At 36.7% G+C, this 23,143-nt stretch overlaps 1 pseudogene; it reads right to left on the bottom strand.

The window, feature by feature from the left end:
* Positions 1 to 23,143, bottom strand: part of LOC132123108 (S-adenosyl-L-methionine-dependent tRNA 4-demethylwyosine synthase TYW1-like) — a 68,044-nt pseudogene that overhangs the window by 13,920 nt on the left and 30,981 nt on the right.

The raw sequence follows: 23,143 nt of genomic DNA, 5'->3' as shown, positions 1-23,143 counted from the left end.
ATAGGGGCTATACTGAAAATGACATCTCCGCAGCTTATGAACGAGCTAGATCGACGCAACGATCACATCTCTTGATTAAAACCAAACTAGTCTCTAGACAAAGACTTTGCTTCTCCACTGAGTTCTCTCATATTGGCGGAGAAATAAAGCATGTGATTAAGAAACATTGGCACATCTTGCAGAGCGATCCAGCTCTTAAAGATATTTGTGCAGAACCGCCGCGCATTACTTTTAAGCGTCCGCACTCACTGAGAGATAGGTTGATTCACACAACCATGAGCCCTTCACTTAAATCTACGTGGTTGACGGCTCCTCCTGTGGGTTTTTATAGATGTGGACATTGTACCCATTGCTCTAATTCAAATGATACCAAGCAATTTTTCCATCCTCAGTCAGGTAAAAAATACAAGATTTACTCCTTTATTAATTGTAATACCACCCATGTGATTTATATGTTGAAATGTCCATGTGGTTTAGTGTATGTAGGACAGACGAAACGCCCCCTTAAATTACGCATTGCAGAACATAAAGCAGCAATTCGGAACCGTAATATGGACTATGCAATTGCGAGACATTATGTACAAGCTAATCCCGGCTCTAATGCGTCTTTAAAATTTTGGGGGATTGAAAGAATTCTACCCTCCCAACGAGGCGGCGATATAGTCAAGTACCTACTACAAAGAGAGGCGTTCTGGATTTTCACTCTTAACACAGTGGAACCTAATGGTCTGAATGAGGAACTGGGTCTCTCATGCTTTTTGTAATTCACACTGGTGTACACCTGAGTGCCTAATTATGATTAATTAATTGATGTACCACACCCATCTAGGCTTGTGGCCAATGATTTGAACTTCAATGCTATAAAATCTGTATGTTGCCATTCATTGCTTGACTCTGAAGAAGGCGCATGAGCGTCGAAACGTTAGTCAGTTTTTATTAATAAAGTATTAAACGCTGTGTGCTCCGGTTCTGTTTCCTTGGTCCGAGCTAGACCTTGGTTTTCCTCTCTTTAATTTTGTGTCCTGTTCCGTGAGCACCAACCAGGCTGAAGCGCAAGTGACTCCTTTCTATTAATGTTAAAAAACCTCAGAAAGTGAAATTTTCATGTCATAGGACCTTTAAACAATCACAAGAGGCATCATAAGGGAATGATTAATACAGAATTTCCTACAGATCTCTTTTACCTGAAGCATATGGCTATTAATTATCTATAAATAAGTATAATTAAAGATGTTCATATTTAGAAATTACGTGTAATAGGTTTTTTCCCCTAACAGATAGATACAAATGATTTGAGCAATCATCTGATAATTCATTTTTTAAAAAGGCTGGGTGATAAATCGATAACAATAATTATCGTGATATAATTTTCCTCAATAAAACTATAACAAGAGTTCGATTCCACTGTCACACACACGCAACGCGAAAAACTCTGCATTTGAACATTGTGACGATGTCATAAGTCATCTTTAATCTTTGGTCTATGCCCTATGTTTTGTTTTGTTTATATTTGTTTGGTTTATATTACTGATATGAATGTTTGTTTAATATTGTTTGTTTTTTGGGGTTTATTGTTCTGGTCTAAGGTGCACATTAGGTCAAGAAAAAGAGACACCAAAAAGGGTTATTTTGTAGTTATTTATTTAAAGTTTCAGTTTTATTTCCTTACCTTTTTTCCTCTGGGCTCATGACTGCAGCATGGTTTGGGGGTGAGGGTTTAAGAGGAAGTGCCGCCTTCCTTTTTCGTATTTTATACAATCAAATGGAATTCTGGGTAATGTAGGCATACTCTACTGGCAAGTCAGAGCAGGGGGGTCATCGTTTATTGATTATTTTGAATGTGTGTATATGTAATGTATTGTTCAGTTTTTGAATTTATTTTTGTAATGTTGATCTTATGTGGCTGTTTATGTGTGTGTATATGATTTTTCTTTTTGTGGGTTTTCCTATAATTTGGGATGGTTTGACCCTTGAGTTTAAAAAGGGCATACTTGGCCTCTCAGGGTTTAGTGTCAGTTGGGGCCTCCATGAGGAGGGTCAACTTTAATGTCTCCAGTGTCAGATGTGAGTCAATAAACTTTTTTTGACTGCAAACAAGTGTCTCCCCGCCTTTGTTCTGGTCATGTCCCCACAAACATTCAATAGAAAATACTTAAACTAATAACAAAACATACTTACAGTAGCTGATTCAGAAGCGCCAGATTGCCGTAGCAAAGTCAGAATTACCTCCTCTCCTAGGTTCATGAAACGGTCATCCATAAAACGCATTGCTGTTCTGTTGTAAGTGATCTTAAAATTCTTAAATGCATCTACTTTCAGAAGGCCAAATAAAGTGCTTTCGCCTAGATACACCCAGCGTCTCCCTGACCTGGCTGCTTCAACACTAACTGCGGTTACTGAAACCACACCTTCTTTCTTTGCGTGAGCATTTGTGAAATATTTCCACAGTGAAATAGACATGTGGGGGCGTGTTTGAATGAGCCATTTTAGGGGGGCGTGTCAGAGTCTTAACTTTGATAAAGAATATCTCTTTGGATTTGAGACTTTAGTCTTTGCAACTTTACAGATCTTCTTTATGCTCCAAGAGCGTGTAACACTCCAAAGAGAAAGGAAAAATTTAAATCACATCATATGACCCCTTTAAAGTTTTTTTTTTTTTTTGATTAAGCCATAGCGTTTATACTAAATGCGTTCAGACTAATGTTTTTCATACAAATAAGTAGGACTGGGATGATAAATCGATGCAGAATCGATTCGTGGATCGATTCTTAGATTTTCAGAATGCATCGCGATTCCTCTGGAATCAATTCTGAGCTTAGATTTTAACAGCAGATGGCGCTCTAATCTAGTTTTGATCCGCACACTCAAATGCTCATGAAGAAGAGTGCGAAAGAGTGCTTGTGCGTTCAGCTGAGTCATGTAATTTCACTTAATCTTAGAATGCTTTTATGATGCAAGATTAATGTAAACCCATCCCACCGTGAACACCTTTGTAATTCGCTTCAATCTTTTTGAATTTTATGAATGATTATTTTAGGTTCAAGTGTGTGTAATGATTTGGAAATGATACGAGTACGGCTGTTTCTAAAACATGCAGTGCCATCTGCTGTTAAAAACTAAGCTCAGAATCGATTCAAGAAAGAATCGCGATGCATTCGGAAAATCTCAGAATCGATGTTGAATCATTTCTCGATTCGCGATGCATCGATTTATTTTCCCAGCCCTACAAATAAGTAGAAACCATATAGTTACATTTTACCATGGTGTTGAGTTGCTATATGTGTGGTTATCATGATAATGTGTGCTACTTAGACCAATTGTTAATTTTAATAAAAACTCAAAACTCATAATTTACAGGTGTTTTTGTGATAACAAACATAAATTTACATATGCATCCTAACTGAAACTATCACTACGGTCAACTCAAGCTACCCTCAAATGTGCATTTTAGAGAGAGAAAAAAAAAATTATATTACAGCCTGCACTGCAAAATTTGCTGAATATACATGTCATCAAAGTCAGTCAACACAAACCTCTTTCATGATTTGAAACAATATCACTGATTAGAACATACAGAAACTACTACATTAATTTTTCTATTAATATATTTATTTTGTTAAGGAAATATTACTGGAAAAGTGTGAAGAATTCAAAAATGTGAAGTAGTTATTATATATTATAATTATTACATATATTAGCCAACATATTGTAGTAATTATATATATGTTAAGTTAATTTATAATATATATAATATATATATAAGTTCATTTGCAATCAGGATGGTGCCAAGTTAGCATAATATATACTGTACAAATTAGTATAATAGTGTAATGCAAATTTTAACAAATTAAATTTGTCATTCTTCATGTGTTTTAATGCACTATAGTCTCTTCACGCATAAGGTATAAAGAGATAAGCAGATAAGTACGATTTTGCTATAGTGTACAAAGGGATCACATTCCTCTATGAGGACAGTGGAAGCTAAAGGATGGGATTCTTGCCTTCCTCATCTCAGTCTTGTGGGCCATGGCTGATGTCCAAAGCTGATATTCCCAGTCTGGCACAGAATTAATGAGCCCAACTCTTATCTGGCTGCTCTGTAGCCATAGAGAATAATGATTACCTGCAGAAATGCCCTGATAAATCAATGGGGCAAGGAAAGTGAGGGCGTTTCTCGGGCCCATCTACGCCAAATAACAATGCTACAGATTTCTTGTCACAGACCAACAATCTAACTCTAAGAAGCCAACCAAAAGTGTATACAAAGATAATGGTGAATTGATAAAAGCGCTATGAAAAATCATTTAATAGCATGTGGGATTAAAGCAAAAGAAATTAGTGGATGAATCTCTAAGAGCATCGTCTAAAAGTTAGGCAGTTTGATCTCAGTTGTGTCCTCAAACGTCTAACCTCTTCAATAACTAAGGTGGGAATAATTTGGGAGCCAAGCGCAGGCTGTCCATCTTTGTGTCAGGACTAACACCTCTGAGACACTCTAATTGTGCAGGAATAATGATTTGATCGATAAGCACCCAGAGAGGATGATTCCTCAGCACTGGAGAGGAACGGGACTGACTTCAATTTACACAAGCATCGCTCTACCTTTCATGGAGTGGTAAAACTACAAATACAAATTGTGTTATTCCATTTCATTGCATGCACACTATGCATAGGGATGCACAATATATTAGTGCCATTTCTTTTTATCCATCAATACATTTTTAAGAAATATCAATCAATTAATTAATTTATACTGAATATTTATGGAGCCCTGAACATGACATGAAATATATATATAACGCATTCCCACAACTTAATTTGTTCCCTTGTTTTAGTTTAATCGTGGTCGCGAATTAAAATTTGCTGTGATTTGATTTGTTAGCTTATTTTAATTAAATCAGAACAAGGGAACAAATTAGTACAACATTGCCACGATTTACTTAAACAAGGGAACAAATTCTTAATTTCTCAAAACAGGTAACAAATAATTAAAATGAGCGAATAAATTAATAAATCAAGTCAAAGTATGAATAAAAAAATGGAACAAGTTCTTTTTTTTGCCACACTAAATATATTTATGTCACACTAAATATATCTGTCCACGTCACGTACAGGGCTCTGTACATATTTAACATTCATTCATTTTTTTTTTTTCATACTGTACATTATAACATTGTGATGCATAAATTCACCTTTAGCATTTACAGTGATGTTAGATTTTCTTTTGTTTTATTGTCATTTATTTGTTTAGACAAAATATTATAGAATTAATATCTTGAAGTCATGATGTGTTTTTGGTCTTATTGTGCATGATTTAATGCACATATACAAACAATCAAATGAAATAAGTTTAATCTAAGAAAACACATGAAATTAGACAACAGTGAAAAACATCTGTTGTCTGACAATTAGAGCAAATATCTTGTAAGGAGTGTGCAGCAGGTCTGGCAGATCCTAAAAGAACAAAATAAAAAAGACACACACACACACAAACAAAGGTGTTGGGAAATGTGAGGGGTAAGAGCAGCTGTTGGGTGCTGTAATTACTGCGGGGCTGAACAGCTGGAGGGGGCTCAACACCTCCATTACTCACAGAAACATATCAGACTTGCTCGGCTACCACCAAACATAATTACCCTCCGCATATATCACCACTCTGTTACACGTCCACAAAAGTGGCCAAACACACACAAAGCAATGCTGCCACTACCGGTAGTTTGATGCAAGGTTAGATTACTGTAATGCTTTATTGGATGGTTGCTATGGGAGCATATATAAACAAACTCCAGCTGGTCCAAAATGCAGCAGAGTTCTTCCTAGAACCAGCAATAGGGACTTTAAGCAACAGCCTCTGGTGGAACGGCAACGCCATTCTGGCGTTGTATTGCGCATGCGCGAATTTAACTGCTACTTTGTGACGTTCTACTTTAACGGTCTACTACGGGAAAACAACTGATTTGCCGGAGTCGCTACAACGTGAGAGATTAGGTAAATAAATGTTATGTTTTATGGCATATGACACTGTAATTTGCATCAGTTTATGATTGTACCACTAGTGTTTTATATAATATGTGTTAAAATGTTTTAAACTTAAGCTAATTTTAATGATTTTTTCAGACTCCTCCCACAACACTTCTCTGATCACAAACAATCTCATTGGGAATCCCGAGAACATCTACCAGAATTGGTAGGTCACATTTTCTGACACGAAATTCATTTAAGCATTCGTCTTCCTCCATGTAATCAAGGTTAAAAGGCAAGTATTGCTTACATGGTAAATCTAGGTTTTTAGACTTATTTACGTCATACAATATTAAAAACTCCTCTTCTGACAAAAGATTGTCATTTAATGCCAAAAGCAATCCTTCTCTTGCTTTTTTAAATTACATTTTTTTGTATCTCAATAAATAAATTAATGCCGCGTTGCGCTGTCCTGTTTACCGTTGCTTAGTGATTTTTACGTTCTTGGCTATGGCGGTGTGAAAGCAAACTTCCGGTCGCTGTAGCCGTTCCATTCGCAGCTGTTGCTTAAAGTCCCTATTGTAAACCCTAATACGTTCACAGAACTCTTTATAGAATATTTTGTAACAGATTACACAAAAACATTTAAGTGATGTTTTTAAATGTTTTAAGTTTACATAAAATTTTTAATTTCATTTCCAGTTGCCTTAAATTATCTCAGTTATTTTATAAATATTGATATTTCTCAACTTATAATTAGACAGTAATTCACTCAAAATTTCTCTATTTTTCAACTCATATAATGTGGGAAATACACTAAAATTTAGTCTTTTGTTGTCCATCCTCAACTTAACCACAGGCTCTACTCTTCACCACAACGGTAACACTACAAAACCAACATAACAGAATCATATGTAAATCCTAACATAACACAACATTTAAGTACTAACTCATGTCCCTCTATGTTAAAAACACACAAAATAACACTTAATTTCTACATTTATTTTCCTTGTTTTCTGATGCAAAGCATTCTGGGAACTAGAAAATCCAACCATTTTAAGTTCACCTTACTACAACAAAATTTTGAGTTTACAGAACTTATTTAAATTAAGTTCAATGAACTTTCATTATTTCAAGCATCGGCACAAGACCACAGGAACCAGACAAGTCCTCTGCACAATCTGACCTGTGTTGCAGCATGAAATAAACCACGCCATGCTAGGGTCATCTGGCACGAGGAGAACTGGACCCCTGACTGAACCTGGTTTCTCACAAGATTTTTTTCTTTATTTCTGTCACCAATGGAGTTTTGGTTCCTTGCCTCTGTTGCCTTTGGCTTGCTTAGTTGGGGACACTTGACTGATTGTAGACACCATTGGAAGAGAGCTGAACTGGATATTGACATCACTGAATCCTCAATGAACTGACTTTAACTGCATTATTGACTATCTATTTTACCGTTTAACACTGTAAAGCTGCTTTGACACAACCAGTATTGAATAAAGCGATATACAAATAAAGGAGCCTTGACTACTGTAAAAAAAAAAAAAAATTATATGATCAGTAAGTCATGCAACTTATTTTTTTACATGACTTTTTAGTCATCAAAATAAGTTGAGAAATTTCAACTGTTTTTATAAGTTATATGAAATCCAACTTGATCGGTTTAAAGTAATTTAGGCTTAAATGACGAAGCCAAGTTGTTTAAGCTTAAAAATGTAAATGAGATTCTCCAATGAATAGAAAGTTGTTTAAAACATTTAAAAATGCTTTTGCTGAAAAATCATGCCATGCACACCACAAATTGGTGACATTTAGAATCCATTCTTCATGATTCCAGCTGTCAGCAAGCCATAATTTTACATAATAATAAAAAATACATTTTTGCAACCAAATGTTAAAGTTTGCAAGCCATAAAAATACATTTGCATGTAAGATACAGTGCTTATAGGACAAGTGACAACTCCCTTAACTTGGCTAAAATGCTTCCAGTGGCTACAGACCAGTGGACCATCCTTATTGTTGAGCTATTTTGCAGCTGAATCAGCGAAATGATGTTTGCATTGTGCTGTCGACAATAAGCAAACATTCTCAGACCTAGTATGTGAACAACCAGTTCAAGTGTGCATCAAACTACACCACAGCAATGCTCAAATGTCGAAAAACAACTGGAAGCAGAAATCTTATTTGACATTAGCTCCGTTAACCCAGATCTAACGTTCCATCAAAAGGTGAACGCAGGCTCAGAGATTCAGCCAGCCTGCCTCTGTTTGGGTAAATTCAGCAATATTTCCCTCACACTTTTTCATAGCCTTTATTTATCCCACAGAAGAAGGCGTAAATCCTCGTCTTCTGCAGTCTATCAAAGTGGCAAATTATTGTTGCTAAGTAACAGCATGTCATGGTTGAAGTCAGCTTTAATTTGGAGTGGCTCTGCTTTAAATGTGAATGCGCTGAGGCGGGTTCCCTATGAGGCATGTGCACACAGGTCACATGATTGGCTGTTGACTCATAATGAGATTTTAAATTATGAATTTCAGTGTAGTAGCCCCCCCCCCACCCCTCCTTTCATAAGAAAAGGAGCTGCTAATGTGAAGATAAGAGTGCAGGAGGGAAGAAATACATGGATTAATGCAAATTGCAGCTGGGGAATAGAGGAGAAACAAGAATGGATAAAATTGTAATTTAACAAATGTGAAAGATTGTTTTTCTACCTGGAGAAACAGCAAGAACTGCTTAGAGACTCTACAAAACAATTTGTGTCCCTCATCCGAGAGGTTTTCATACTATGGGGGGCTTAACATCTTAAGCTTAAGTTTAACATCTTTCAATAATTTACCATTCAAACTGAAACTGTTGTAGTTGTAGCACAGGGCTTCAGTTGCAAAATTTCATTTTGTAGCTCCTGCTGCAAACACTACAAGTTCATCTCATCTGAGCTCAAAATCAATCCAATCTTGATTCACTGGCTCTCAGTGAATGCATTAGGACAGAGAATGAATTTAATGAGCCTGGTCATTACCGTGTTTTACTGCAAAAAGGATTAGGAGGAAATTTTTGGGATTCCAGCAATATCTTAATAAGGCTTCACCTATTAAACCCAAAAAGGGTTCAGAGCCCCTCATTAGAAGCTCATCCCTAAATTAGGCGGGTGAGAGGCATACCTTGACCTCGATGAGATCTGCTGTCCAAGGGCGATGAGATCTGAGTAGGCCTTCAGCTTTTCCTCATTCCAGGCCTTCACAAGTGTCAGTCTGGACACTGTTCGCTGTTGCTAGAGGACGAAACACAAGGAGGAGCTGTCAGATTACTGCTTCATTAAATCAACACACCTGGGATTGAGAATATGAAATGATATCTGCAACACACTTATATACTCTAATGTATTTCTCAGTGAAGCCATACAGTCAATGGGGAAAAAAGTGATTTCATTTAATACAAAAAGACTACAAAGACTTTTTTTGTCCCTTGGAATAGCATACACTATTTGTAAAAGACTGAGATGAGGATTTGCTTGTAAAATTATATTGACAGAACCAGTGGTCAATATTTTTTTACATGGCTGCATTATCTGGATGGATGAAACACAGGATGGATGGTATAAAAATATGATTTGGTAATAGCAAGAGACAATTCTTGAGACTTTTTTAAAGAAACATTTGCCAGTGCATGCATTTAATTCAATAAAAACGTGACTAACAACAAATCAATGCAAAATAACACATGAAAGTGAAGAATTATTAACAGAAATGTATTGCTATTGTATAATATCCCAAATAAGATTCAAGATTATTTTAAGACTTTAAGATAATAATAATTATTAATGTTATTTCTATTATTAATAAAATAACTTTATTTTTAACAACAACAACAACAACAATGTATTAATCATATTAAATCCCAAATGTGATGGAAATTATATACATTTATGTATATTATTGGTATACTATTACTACTACTGTTATTAATAAAAGTAAATATTACTATTAATTATTATTATTAAAAATAATTCTACCTCTATTGCTATACAAGTCCAAGTATTATATGAATAATGGAGTTCAAGATGTGCAAGTGAATTAGTTATGAAAAATACAACAACCAAATAGTTATGTTTATGAAAATGATGGTGACAGCCTAGCGAAACTTGTAATGTACTGAAGACATGAGGTAAATAGCACATCCATGACTGACAAATAACTCAGAACTAAACGTGGGATGTTCCATTTCCAGCTATTGCATCAACGTAATCTTGCTGATGGTGCTTTATTATCATTGACAAGAAAATCAGTTGAACATGGAGAAAAGCTGGCAGATTTTTTAATAAGAACAGCTTCTCCAAACTTCAGCCCTTGGACTTGGGAGCGCTCTGGCCCACATCATTACTCACAGACCATCACGAACCTATGCCCTGAGGAGAGGAAGCCCTCACAAAACACAACAAGTGATAATGGACACTCATGTCTCCCATTCCTGTTATTGCACCTTGTCAATCAAACAGTGTAAATGTCACAGTCTGACATTGCTCAGAATAACTGCGTCCGTCCCTATAGGCTGAATGTCGTCGCAAGGTTGTTTGGATTCTGTCGGAGTACAGATGTCAGCACAGTCAGCACTGTTCCTGATCCATGCTAACTAGCGGATTTGCAAGGCAGGGAAGGACAAAGGGATGGAAGCCAATGAGAAAATCCAACAGCTGGGGAGGATCTGGCCTACACAGGTGTGCTCACGTATGTGCGTGTAAACCAGAGGGGAGGAGATGGACTTAAGATGGACTCACATACACTGATTAGCCACCTTAAAACCACTTGTCTAATATCATGCAGGTCCCCTTTGTGCTGCTAAAACAGATCTGTTGTGTCAAGGCATGGGCACCACAAGACCTCTGAACGTTGCCTGTGGAATTTGGCACCAAGACATTAGTAAGTTGCCGAAGCAGGGCCTCAATGGATGGATTTTGTTGGTCCAACACAGCCTATAGATGTTCAATTGGATTTAGATCTGGGAAATTTGGATCAATATTAATAACTTCAGCTTTCAGTGGTTTTAACACTGTGTATAATAAATATGCAATAAGCTTGTAAAGTATTGCTTGTTTAAGAGATGGTGTTTTGTTAGATAGCAACACCCAAGTGCAGACATGAATAATGTTATCTGTGCAGGTTTTCCAAGTGACTAAACTTGATAAATTCTATCAGACTTTTTGAAGACTTTTGCAGTTTAAACAAAGAAACATATCATATCTGGTGACCATAATATCAATGAAATGTTTGACACGTCTTCAAGTCCATCAAAGGAATGTTTCGCCAGCATTCCATCCACATATTTTAAATGTTAATTTTGGAATATTGCAATAATAATTTCCTGGATGGAAACACAAAGAAATTTTTTTTTACAAATGTGTTAAAATAAATAAATAAAACTAAATAAAATTACAAATAAATGCATACAATGATACTTTTTGGGATATTGGATGGAAACCAACTCAAACCACTCAAAATACCCAAGCAAATTTACAGAAATGCTGTCGCAAACATCCAAACACCATGGTATTTTCTTCTTATTTTTATTCAAAAAAGTAATCTAGTTAAAAATGTTCAATTGATGCACTTTATTAAACTAGCATCTATAAGAAATAAAGTTTCTGTGACTTGGAGGCCAGTGCAGGGAGCTTATTTTGAACCTTCTGAAGTCAGCAGGAGCAGGATGGAAATAATAAGAAATGGCAGCACAAAGTTATAAAACACATTGTAACTTTTCTGCCTGACCTCTGTTCACCACGCTGCATGGTATTTTTTGCTCTGCAAAAGGTCTTAAAAGAGCAGGACCGTTTGCACACAAACAGCTTGCTCTTAGAAAAGAAAAAAAAGCTGTCAATCAAAACAGGCTAGAACTATCAAACGTTTCCACATAGATCACAACCAATAAAAAAATATTACATATGCTGAAATGGTACCATGTAATACCAGCATTTCTCGTCATCCGTTATGTGCTGCATGTACAATTTTCCATGATAAACAAGAGTGCCGAGCAATGCATTTCAACATGAACAGCACTTATCAAACCTGAGAGCTAGAGATCCCAACGGCATTTAGTATGGACGGAGGGGTTCTGTCTGTGTGCACTTAACCAAACCCTAAAACACTCAACTATGCAAGGGCACACAGAAACCAGTTTCCAATTTGTAGAGACATGGAATACTTGAGACCAATTCCATTTGGATTTCACTCATTCTTAAATGCAGTCTTCTATATACTTAAATAATGAACTTTTGCATTTGGATTTCAGTGTTGACGTGCCCCCAACTGAACACAGATCACAGACAGCATCTGTATTCAGATATTAGTCATTATTCTCAAGCAAAACTGATCTAGAAACACTAACAAAAATTTACTCCATTGACTTTTTTTAACAAATATTGGAGGTCTTACTATACACAGGTGGTATGTTATTCCAAACAAAAAGTGAAATCTTTAATAGAATACATTCACAATTAATAAAATTATGTCTTAACATATCTGGAAACTAATGAGCACATAAAGCCGGTTCTATTGATTCCATCATTCAGGGGTCCCATTCAGTACCACAGGAAGTACATCAACCTTTATCTGAATCCTTGGTAAACAGTGCTGCCTTACACCCCTGTATGTGCATTTCTGAGAGCTGATACAATTTCCATGAGCAAAAATGTAATCTCTTTACTTCGTGGTACATAATCTCTAATAAGGCATTTGACACAGTGTACTAAAGCAATGGTTTATTCTCCCAACTTGGAGAAACATAAGGTCCTCTTTCGTGAGAAAAAAATAAAAAAATAAAACTTTGAAGAAGCCATCTACTATTACACACTATTTGCAGTTTATTTATGTAGTGGAGAAAATGTCATCTGTGATCTACATAGTGTGTCCAATAGACAATCACACACACAATAAAAGGCACTAATATTGTGAAGAAAAGAACATTCAAATGCGTCCTTGTTCTTGCTCAAAAACATCATTATGAATCCCTGCTCTGGTGCAAAGCAGTACATCGAGATGAAAGCATGTATGAACTCTAAATAGAAAGGAAAAACAAGAAAGTGTCAGATGCAAAGACATTCAATGCTGTGTCTACCAAAGGAGTCTGCCTATATCTTAATTACCCAGAGCCCTTCAACTGAAGCACAACACACAGCATTTTTTTTTCTCTTTCATACTCAAAAATTTTTCTTCCCTTACTTCTCTTTCTAATTTATATATATGTATGTGTGTGTGTGTGTGTGTGTGTGTGTATGTATGTGTGTGTGTGTGTGTGTGTGTGTGTGTGTGTGTGTGTGTGTGTCATATCGTTTGGTGTTGAGGCCAAATATTTCAATTTTTGTATTCACCCCCTTGTGTCAGTATTTTGTCAAACCACCTTTTGCTTTAATTAAAGCCTATATTCCGTTAGTATGTGTCTCGGTCTCCACTAATATCTAGACTTTGCTATATTTGCCCACTCTTTTTTACAGAGCTGCTCAAGCACTGCTCAAGCTTAAATTTGATGCATTCTTCAAGTAATTTCACAGATCTTCAGTGGGGTTTTAGTCTGGGCTCTGACTGCCATGAAATAACATTCACTTCATTCACTGTGTGCTCTGTTCTGCTGTGTGCTTTGGGTCTTTGTCATGTTGGAAGGTAAACCTTCTTCCCATTGACAACTTTCTGGCAGAAGGCAGCTGATTTTCCTCAAGAATTTGACTATTTTGCCCCATCCATTTTTCGTCTATCCTGACAAGTGCTCCAGTCCCTGTAGCAGAGAAACACTTGTAACCCTCTCATGCAAGCCACATTTGTGGATAATTTGTGATATTGTTGTCACATGCACACAATGACCACTCTTTGTCATAAATTCCTGCAACTGCTTCAGAGATGCTGTAGGCCTTTTGGTTGCCTCTCTGACCAGTTTCCTCCCAACTCTTTCATCCAGTTTGGAGTGACTTTCTGATCCAGGGAGGGTCTGTGTTTTACCAAATATCTATAATAATAGACTTCACTGCATTGATAAAGAATTGTATTTGTATCTCCTGACTTGTGCCGGTCCACAACATTCTCCTGGAGATCTTTTGACAGTGCCTTGCCACCCATAATTGATTGTTTGCTTCAGTTGCACTACCAAGGACTGAAATGCTCCAGGAAAGCTCTTTTCTAACCAAAATGACCACAGCTGATCACAGTTGAAAGTGAAATGGCTTTGTGTGCCATTGAGAAGGTGATTAGCCACACCTGATTGAGTTTAAGTCATTTTAGCAGGGGCTAATCCAACTCAATGATTCTGTTTTTATTTCTCACATGTTGGTGTTTTATCTTTCACTTGGATTTTATAAGTTGTATTGAGTAAATACAGCTGGATTAAAAAAAGTGTCCATCTTCATTTCAGGCTGCAAAATAACAAAATATGTTTATTTTAAAGCAGGATGATATATATAGCGTACCAGACCCGAACCAGACAATTTAAAGATTCGATTCGGGAGCATGGTTGAAACATGAGAAGCCAAATTCCTCAGAAAGGCAAGTTTTAAAACAGCTTTCAACATTAACACCATTAGAACAATTACTGACAATTTCAATTCAGAGAAGAGATTGTCAAATTTGGGGCAAGTAATCCAGATTGATGGTCAAAGAGATGCACAGCCTGACCATCACATGTAAACCCATGATAGAAGACAAGAACCAGACTCCTAAGGGGACATTTTAACCTCTGGTCTCCACAGAATGTCCTTATGTCAAGGAATGGCACAAAAACTGTCTTTTATAGCTGTAGATGCACCAAAATGAACTCTTATGAATGAAGAGTTGTAAATGAATATGGAGTTGAGCAAAGGAATGATATTCATTTATTTGTAACCCACACATTTGACTCATGTCTCTAATCGTTTGTTGTGTATTTCATTCATATTCATGTTTAGTATGTATGTGTTTGAATCTGTTTGCTTGAAACGTTTCTGACCATCATTTTTTTGTCAAATGTTTGTCATAATCTTGTTATAGAAATCATGTCCAAAATTATACCCTGCAAGAACAGGAAAATTCGGACAACGTGATAAGAAACATATATGATTTATCTATGGGGGTAGAGAAACATTGCAACACCCCGCGCAAAGACAATATCTAATTGGTCAAGACAACATTTGAGGTGTGGCCAAAAGGCCAGTTTAAATACTCAGGCCACCATCAAATTCTGCTTTTAGCTTTGGCTTTTTATTTCTTGCTTTAATTCATGCCAGCTTTTAGCTTTTGCTCTTTCAACTATGACAAAGGGAACCCCCTTTACACAGGTAATGCAAGTAACGTACCTCCAGACTCTGATCTGTACTGGTGTGTCTATTATAATTTTAACCTCATTAAGGAACTTGCGAGGGTTAATTAAGTAATTGATGGTTGTTCATGTCTATGCAATTTCACGTATTGCTGTAAAATTGGGATTCCACATTTTATTTCTCTTAAACTCATTCTTCCCTAACTTTCTATCTTCCTGCAACTTGTGTGAATGTGTGAGTGAGTGTGTTAGATTAGTTTATATGCCTTAGATTTATCTAATAAAGCCTTATTCATATATTGAAAAGAAAAGTATCTTGTGTTTTGTGCTTACAAGTTGTATTAAACTGCCGATCTTGTTACTGTGCTAATTAATAGTGTTTTCACTATAGTTTGCATATTGATATCCAGTGCAGAGTTGATGTTAAACGGCTCGTTCAGTGAATCGCTGGGCATCTCAGTGATCAGCCGTGAAAAAAGTGATTCTGTTCAAATTCCCTTTAAAATCTTAAATGATTCCCATTGAGCGAAATGTACCTGTTTTCCTTACACACATACATATATATCACAAACAAAAATCACAAAAACATAGTCGAAGACCAATAAATAGAATGGTGGTGAATATTAGTTGATTTATAAATAGGAATCCTATCATCGCCAAACAATATGGGAATACAGTTTATATTGTTGTTATATTGTTGTAATCCAACAGGTTGTTCTCCATGATGTTTGTAGACTTGCACCAAACAAACTCATTTAAATACAACACACGGTGGTGTATAAAAAGAGTTTGGTCCATTCTGTTATTGGTGTTATGTATTCCCGGTGACTGGTTTTGTGGCAAAGCTTCTTTTTAAGGTCATGAAATCACACAGGAGAACATATCTCTGGCAGCGCACTTTCAAGGTAACTGCAAATAAAATTATGAGATATCTAAAAGCTCCTATATCGAGTTCCTAATGGCAATTTATCAAGAACGAGTTCTGAACAGTGCACAGAAATTACATGAAAAAAAGAAACACCAAAAATTAAACAGTATATAATTAATACAGATTGCTGGCAAATATCTGAAAATCAATTAAGAATGTGCATTAACAGCTCACTTAATGAGAACGTAATGTTGTAGTTACAGGGGAAAGAATGGAATAGAACTGTTATGGTGATGAATGTTAAAACAGCCATTAATGATTTTGTATTTATACTTGCCTATTATTTATCTCTGACAAATAGAAGTCAGAAACAAATGCCTTGTAATAAAATCTTTTAAATATGAGATTCATGAATAATCCATGGCACAATTAATACATAAAATGGTAAACAAACGGTGTAAGGAATCAGTGTCAGTCTAGACAGGTGAAGTTCAAGTGATGGAGGCACAGCAGGTGTCAGCCACATGAAATTCTCGCTCTTGTCTCAGAGCCAGACTTTCACCATCAGCATAAAGTCTGGTAACACTACAGCTTATTCTGGCCCAAAATCACCCACTGAAATAGGAATGGCCAGTTTGAATGTCTTTAAAATAAACCTTTACATATGCATTTCCTTTTTTTTTTGCTTCTTTTATCTGCAAGTCGTTTTGGATACAAGCACTATCCTGGATGCCCCACAATCCTGCTGCCTTCAGTGTCATCAATGTCGAGTTGCTCTCTTCAGTTAGAAAGTGACACTGCAGGTGATCTCAACTCATTAGAAAACAGAAGAGCATGTTCTTTTCTTTTCTTGTGTCTTTCTTTTTATGACTCACATATGCACAGACATACACACACATACTGTACAGTAGAATGAGCAGTCTGTTCAATGGCAAATGCAGGAAAGTCATTACAGAAGTTTAGCACACATGCATAGTGAATCATCTCTGAATGATGGCACTTAAAATCATTAAGCAGTAATGCCAAGGCCCTTGCTTTTGTCATGGCAGCATGCTGAACCCAAAGTAAGAGCTGTTGACGGACAGCGCCTACGCATCCACTTCATCCAACTAGCATTTTTTAACAGAACTTCACCTCAATAATACAGTTAAATCTGAAGGCGTTTATTCAACACCTACTTTTGATGGTAACAAAATTTACACTGTTTCAGACGGACGCACGTTATTACTCCGATAAATTACAGGATTTGGGTTAAGATGAAATCAATCCTGGAGCTTTGCAGTCATGATGTTTGGGATTAACAAACAATAGCAGGGATTTCCAAAGCATTTTATACAGGCCTAATATGAATTACAGGAAAAATAATGAGTGAAGAGAAGAACAGCTTTCGGCGATTAAAAAAATATTTTTAGTGCAAACAAAAATTAAGTTTTACCAGCAGTAATGCACAACAGAACTATTAACCTTGTAAAACACTTGATAAATGTTGACTTGCGCGATTGTGGAGCGCTGAATAAATACCACAGTCTCTTTATGTCTTCATTTCATGGTCTGTGATCACAGGCTAGTTACTAATAGTGTCAATACAAGTAATTTGGGAGCAATGGTGCTGATGTCCAAGCTCTAGCTGATTCATTAGGATCTGCACACTATTTAAAGATAAAAAGCAGCACACAGTGCTATCCAGGGTCTTGTACTCTTGATAATTACAGTTCTATTTGGGATTCCCGCTAAGCAAAGGTCAAAACTGGTGACTGTTGACAACCGTTTTTCCTAAAAAAGGTTCTTGGCTTCTTTTAGACTAAGATTGTAAAATATGACTTATATGTGTAGAACAACAGTCCCACATCTAAAACTTTTTTCTAAATCTAAATGTAGTTTTCAGGTTGTGTGACTATGAAGTCAGTGAGATAGCAGTAGCAGTAGCAGTATTACATGCTCAAAACAAATCAACTGTTCTACCATAGTCAAAACTCTTGTTTTATCTGTATTACAGCACAGTGGACCTACCTTTTCACCAAGCGCTCTGAGACTGTCCAAGAAGCGCTGCCAGAAGTCTTTGAAAAGGGGAAGGTCAATTTTCTTCAGATTGTCCTTTGTGCTGGCATCAACGCTGACATAAAGTTGTGTAACGGGCACAAGACTCCTATAGATAGAGAAAAAGAATTGGGGAGATAATTAACTTTTTTTAACATATTAACAAATCTGAAGAATTTTGGAGTGTATAAGCATCAGGACTTAAAACATTTATGGCCAGCCAGAGCAAGAGGCTCTATTGTATCATATTCTTTGTTACTGTGCATGTGTACAACACAATAAAGCAGCTCACAACTGAGTGATTGAGTTTGAGAAGAAAACTGGAATTAAGCCAAGAGTAGGAAATGTGTACGTTCAGACAACTGCCAGAGCTGCATTAGCCAAATAAAAGACTTGGGTTCAGTTCAGTTCACTGGGTTCAGCTCATTCTATCGTCATTTTAGTAAAGAAATTGTAATTCTAATTAGGGAATGTCAGTATCTACAGTGTAAATGTTGCCGGCCACTAAACAGTAAGGCAAGGTATAAGTGGGTGATAAGTGGGCAGAATCCTCCTCGTGGTTTCCCTATGGGCAAGTAGACAAGTCAATACATCTACTGGTTTTCAAAAACAGACAAGCTGACATGCAGACCCTGTGTCTCATTCAAACATTGTGGTCATTCTAAAAAACATCTTGTAGAGTGGATTCTCAAAAATCTCAGCAGGCAGATGATAACCTCCTCTAGGGTTCTGATTCTTAGATATTTTTGTACTCCTAAAACTTAAAGCTTTTGACAGTCTGCCACAATATTTTCCAGATATTAGCATCACTGATACTGCTCTCCTCTGGTTAATATCCTAAATTAATGAAAGGCATTAATTCCTACCGATAGCCAAATCAAGACCTGCTCCCACTGCTCATGGTGTGCCCCAGGGCTCAGTTCTGGGCCCTTTCCTTTTTTAAATTTACATAAATAATTTGATGGCATGCATTCAAATACCATTGCTATGTCAATGAAATGCACATATGTATCTGCTGACAGGCCTGGACAGGGTTTCCTCTATTAATACACTTGTATGCATGATGTTACAATTATGTATATCGAACTTTCCAAAACTCAACCCTGACAACACCAAAGTCATTTCATCTCACTACAATCTGTGTTTAGACATTTTATTGAATCCCTCATCCATTATACCAATCTAGGGCTGATTTTTTTACTTAATTTTCAGCTTTAAGTCACACATGAACCACCTTGTCAAACATCTTTCCTCCACCTCCTTGCACAACAATATCTAGATTACTCAGTTCAACTTCTTTCCTGCTCTGCCCATTTATTAAAGGTCACCTATTATGCAAAATTCACTTTTACATATTTCAACATAAATGTGTGTACAAGATAAAAATCTACCCACTCTTTTTTAATCCACATAAATCATAAGCAGTGTCTATCTCAGACATCACTTTGTACAGTCTCCACCCACAACTGTTGACGGACAGTGCCCTATTAGCATAGATCCCACTGAGTGACAAGCATTAATCAAGCCCTGAGGTCCCCCCACAGTTTACTTTGGGCCTACATGTATTACAAATGGTGAACTTTGTGTCTTCTTCACTCACAGTGAAGAACTTCCATGCTGACGACATGTTTACATGCAGATCTGAGCATAAGTGTACCGTCAAAATGGACCAGCTCGGAATCGGCCGGTCACCGTTCCAGGCTGATCATGCAAAAAAATCTGCTAACTCCAGTTCCTAGCCTGTCAATATTTTGAGCTGAAACTTCACAGACACATTTTGGGGACACCTGACAGTTTAATTACATTTTGTAAAAAGGGCCATAAGAGGTGCTATCTTCACACCTTTAAAACCTACTTAAAACTCCTAAGTTTACTCGGGGTTATTCCAGATTTTTTATTCTTACTTTATAGATTTTTTTTATATTGTTTACATTTGTTCCAGTTGTTCAGTGTCATGCATTGTGAAGAATCCTTAAATTAGTGAAAAGTGTTAAGGCAAAAAACAATGCTTATTATTACGCAAAAATGCTCTAAATAATTTTACTGAATTCTATTCTAAAATCTAAGAGGCAATGTTTTAGAACTGTACTGCAGATTTAAAAAAAATAAAAATACTTTGTTCAAAATTAAAATGAACGAATAGAAGTGCTCTTTTGCCCTGCACATTCTTGTCTGTATAAACTATGTTAAAATTAATAATATAATGTACTAAAACACAAGCTCTTTAAATATATAAACCAATCAAGAGAATTAAAATAAGTCTCAGCATCACTGGTTATTTTGAGTTGTTAGTGTGAGGTTTGTGCCGGTGAACCATTTCATCCTTTCCTCCTGAAAAGAATGCAATAACAAATTACCATACTGATATGAGCCACAGGTCTAGGATCTCATTATAACAGCATATAAGAAAGCAGGAAAAGCTCAGTGCTGGGACCCACACTGAATATAATTATTTGGTTTGTTTATCATGCAGAAAAAGGCATGCTTCAGTAGAGAAGTGTGACGAAGCTTGCAGCTACGAGATACACACCAACGATTGACAAGTGTTTCTCACTTCCACAGCACACTGCCAAAGTGATATTCCAGCAGCCGAGGTGACGTCCCCTCACCCTCAGATAACCTGCTCTGTGAAAGGATTCGGCGTGCAGCAGCCGGGAGAATGAGATGAGGATGTATTTTGCATTAAGCTGGGAAGCAGAAAGAGTAAGAGAGCTAAAAGCTTTTTGGCTGCTCCTGAAAACTTACGAATTTAGCACAATCCAGTGGAACTGGAAGAGCTGGGAGTCAAAGAAGCTGTGATTTGCAATTCAGTGCATGATTATGGCTTATCACTCCAGTTACAGCCCAAGTGGGACTTCAAAGACTGAGGGAAAAACTTCAAGCTGGAGGATGTTCAGCTGTTAGAACTACTGCAGATATACAGAGAATAAATGCATAGAAAAACCGGCTTTGTCTGTAGGCACCAGATCAGAATCACTTAATAATACATGACAAGATACATGACAAAAGTTTGATCATCATAGACATTGAAAGGAATGTGTGCCCACTATATTATGATTAGGGGATGACTGACATCTGATTTTTAGTAGCCGATTCACCATTTAGTCCCCAAGCTGAACAATTTTGTGCACAGTAGATCCCATTACCTTAAGGCTTTTAATCCCACCTGATCTCCTCAGGGAACTGAGCGTTGGTGACCAGGAAGCTGGATATATTCTGCTGGTGAAGGAGTCGAAGGAAGAAGTTGATCTCAGGATACATGATGGGTTCGCCCACCAAAGACAGAGCACAGTGCTTCACGGTGAGGCCCTCTTCAAAGCGCTCTGGACGCACTCCTGGAACACCGGTCATGTGGAAAAAAACAGCAAATGGTTAAAAAATGTTCAGTGATCATATTGCACTGGCATTTGTTAAAGCTTAAGTGTGTAATTTCCTTCGGCAACTAGGGCCACAGGCAGAATTGCAAACATACTTTGCAATACTTTTTCATATTTTTCAAACTCTCCTCAAATCTGCCAAAGGCCAATTAAGTAGACAATCCCACACCCAACTCACACCATTGGTTGAGCCAATGACAGACTGAGGTGAGATTCCCATTCAACTAGAGATGCATGATAAATATCTGTATTATATATAAATATATTATAAATAAATATTTATTGTGCATCCCTACATAAAATAACATAACTCACATTTTTATTACCATACTACAAAATGACATAGCTAGAGACAACTGTTTCCAGAAACTTTGTTGGTTCAACAATATAGAATTGCTGTTAATTACATGGAGTAATACATTTTTGGTTTAAGAACGAAATAATGTCAGATTATTTATATAAATTATATACATGGACTATTTCGTTATTTTTGTTCTCCATTTTCCCGCTTTATTTTGAGATGTGTGTTTCAAAAAAGGGGTTTTCCCATTTGCCAATGGTCAAAGAACATTCACAAATGTGCTCTCTATGGAAAAAAAACTGCTTATATTTTTATGACAAATTTAAAGAGGAAATTTGTATAAGAAACAGCAGATACCGATTGAACTGCACAGAACTCCGCGATGCTGTTTGCAATTGTTTTTGGTACTATTGTTTCAGAAAACACTGAAAAGTAGAACTATATTGGTAACAACAGAACTTAGTAAGTTAAGAATGCTTTTGGGAATCTCACCCCATGTTGGGATGATGAAACAGCGATGTTTTTAAAGCACCAGAGTCACAGTGTTTACTTTGAATGAAATCAACCAATTAACAAATATCTTAAAGTTGTCTCAGCAAATTCAACTCAGAGAAACTTTTAACCTTCAAAAACAAAATTATAGACCGCAAAAGCAACCCAATTAAGTCTAAAATCAAAAAGACATCTTTGGACAAACAGTGGACTGCAAGCAAATTTGAAATTGGTTTCTAGTGTATTAGCAATCTTGCCCCCAAAAAAACAAAACATGCTGTAATAATAAAATATTTCATCGGTCAATGAACTAACAACATTGCAAGTTGTAGTAGCCACTCTACATTTTGCTCCCTCTTTCTTGCTCATTGAGGAGCCTGGCTCTGTAACCTCTGCACAGTGTTCTTCCACTCCTTTCATCCACTCTGTGTTCACTTGTTAGTGCGTTTGTTTACTCAGCCCTGGGTCATCATGGCTTACTTCTGCTACATTCAGCAGTGATGTAACTGCAAAATGTCAACTGCGCCACCAAGCCAGAAAGGATGGTGAGACCAATACGACAGTGTGGAGGTGGTACAACACACACACATCTGGCACCAACTCAGACACTGGAGCAACACCTACAGTAGTCTCCATCAGGACCCTCTGGCTCAGATGCATCACAATTGTTCATCTTTGGAACAAAAAATGTGTTCTGCTTTAGACAAACATTCCCAGTCTATTTTTCTATAAAGCCGAAGGAAAAAAAAGACACTTGATGGGAACAAAATTAGATTTCTAAAAAATAATTCAACTAAAATAGTAGGCCGTGATTAATGTTCATTTTCGAAAATA

This window comes from Carassius carassius, chromosome 41 (genome assembly GCF_963082965.1).
Source record: "Carassius carassius chromosome 41, fCarCar2.1, whole genome shotgun sequence".
Classification (NCBI taxonomy): Eukaryota; Metazoa; Chordata; class Actinopteri; order Cypriniformes; family Cyprinidae; genus Carassius; species Carassius carassius.
The sequence above is the reverse complement of the archived record's forward strand: the minus strand, read 5'-3'. Positions and strand labels throughout refer to the sequence as shown.